Source organism: Penaeus vannamei, chromosome 26 (assembly GCF_042767895.1).
Source record: "Penaeus vannamei isolate JL-2024 chromosome 26, ASM4276789v1, whole genome shotgun sequence".
NCBI classification, from domain to species: Eukaryota; Metazoa; Arthropoda; class Malacostraca; order Decapoda; family Penaeidae; genus Penaeus; species Penaeus vannamei.
In genome coordinates this window covers 3,519,226-3,521,725 of record NC_091574.1, presented here as the reverse complement: position 1 = coordinate 3,521,725, position 2,500 = coordinate 3,519,226, and the positions used below count along the sequence as shown (strand labels likewise).

General features: G+C 37.3%; 1 protein-coding gene across 1 annotated transcript in view; it reads left to right on the top strand.

Annotated features, from left to right (window-relative positions):
- Positions 1-2,500, top strand: part of LOC113823337 (uncharacterized) — a 42,210-nt gene that overhangs the window by 23,365 nt on the left and 16,345 nt on the right. The gene's annotated exons all lie outside the window — the stretch shown is intronic.

Here is a 2,500-nt window from a genome sequence, read left to right as displayed (position 1 = left end):
CTGGAGTGACCTCTCTCCTGGCGACCTTTCTTGACCTTGTTGACGTGGTGTAAATGGAATATCTATGTATTTTTTCCATTAAATTATAGTTAAATAATGTAACAACTAAAATAAAGTTATGCTGTAATATTAGTTTTTTTTTTCATTTTTATAATTATCATTATCATCATCATTATCATTAGGACTATTATTATAGTCATCGTTTATTTTTTTCTATAATTATTATCCTGATTATCATAATGAAAATGATTTTAAATTATTATTATTATCATCTTTATCATAAATATCATTACCATTGTTACTATCATCATTATCGTTAGCATTATTATCATCATCATTATCGCTTTTATTATCATTATTTATTTGTATTATTATCATTATTTAGTTGTATTATTATCATTATTATCATTATTATCATTATCATTAATATTATTGTTATTATTATTATCATTATCCTCATCATCATTGCTGTTATTATTTTTTCTGTTTTCGGGGCCTTAGGAGCAAATTTAGAAGTTCAGCTGTAGTTCATCATATCAATATATGATATGCATTATTTGAACACCTTTATAGTAACTCATATTTTCTATTGTGTAACATTGATATATTAGCGTATGTGCGTGTGTATTTACGCACATATATGTTTATAAAGGTAGCCTACGTATATATTTCATGATTTCGGCACAAAGTCGGCAACTCTCGCATCTCTCGCGTGTCAACACACACGATCGGTCAATCCAAAATAAATTTAAAGCTTCGTTGGTTCAGTTTCAGTGCGATTTACTCCTCTTTGGTGTAACCGTAAGAGTTTGCTGTTGTAAATGATGCATTGTCTTTGTGAAGGAGCTTAGGACTTATTCATGTGATAAGGTTTGTTTTTGTTTTGCTAATTAGGGGGCTAATTAAGGTAAATTTTGTGTTTGTAGTTGTGGATGTCTATCTGTCTGTCTTCCTGCCTGCCTGCCTGTCTGTCTGTCCGTCCGTCCGTCCGTCTGTCTGTCTGTTCGTCTGTCTGTCTGTCTGTCTCCCTGCCTGTTTATCTGTCTGTCTGTCTCCCTGTCTGCCTCTCTGTCTCTCTATCTGCCTGTCTGTCCGTCTGTGTGTCTCCCTGTCTCTCTGTCTGTCTGTATGCTTGCTTGTCTGTCTGTCTGTCTGTCTGTTTGTCAGTCTGTCTCTCTCTCTATCTGCCTGTCTGTCCGTTTGTCTGTCTCCATTTCTCTCTGTCTGTATGTATGTTTGCTTGTCTCTCTGTCTGTCTGTCTCCCTGCCTGTCTGTCTGTCTGATAAAACCACAAAGGAACTGTCCTGAATTAGGGGAGATGCTTCAAGTTGGAGTCCATTGTCGTAATTATCATTGTTTATAAGGAGGTGACTACGAGTACGGCAGAAAGGCCCCCGATTGGTGCCGTGCGCATGCGTGGTGAAACAAGCAATATGGCGGTTAGATTGGGTTCGTAATTATTACCCTGAAATAACGTTTATATGCCCATATGCAGACATGTACCGTAAGCCTAACCGCGAGAAACCGGATACGGCTGCCGTACGCGTAACACCGACCTTATTGTGATGATCATTATTATAATTATATCCAGTGGCGTGCAGAGGTCTGGTGATGCCCGATGCAACTCCCTGGTTGTATGCCCCAAAGACTCAAGTATAAGGCCTTGGACTGAAAAAAATATGAGAAAGGGAGATATTTTGAATATGCAGACACAGATGAACCATGAAATAAACGCTATTCGATATAGATATAGGCCAATATTGCGCGTACGCCAACCGTATCCATTTCTCGCGGTTAGCCATATGTAATAAGTACGAACCTAATCTAACCTAATATAAGTACGGGTAATAAGTACGAACCTAATCTAACCTAATATAAGTACGGGTAATAAGTACGAACCTAATCTAACCTAATATAAGTACGGGTAATAAGTACGAACCTAATCTAACCTAATATAAGTACGGGTAATAAGTGACAGACCTAAATGTCTAACCTATAATATAAGTACGGGTAATAAGTACGAAGCTAATCTAACCTAATATAAGTACGGGTAATAAGTACGAACCTAATCTAACCTAATATAAGTACGGGTAATAAGTACGAACCTAATCTAACCTAATATAAGTACGGGTAATAAGTACGAACCTAATCTAACCTAATATAAGTACGGGTAATAAGTACGAACCTAATCTAACCTAACTGAAAGTTGTATAATTTCGTACCAAGATTTCGCGCAGGACACCAATCGGAGGCTTTTCTGCCGTACTCGTAGTCACTTTCTTTGATATGAATTTCAAAATCACTCGATTGTTTCCCTCTCTGGATGCCCCCCCCCCCCTCCTTTAAATGCCCGAAAGCCCCCCCCCCCCTTCCTCCCACCTTCTGCACGCCAGTGATTTTCTCCAACAACAACCATTATTATTATCATCATTATTGTAATAATTATTATGCACTCCCTTTTTATCAACTTTCCTGTTCAATTAGCATCAATCCTTTTTA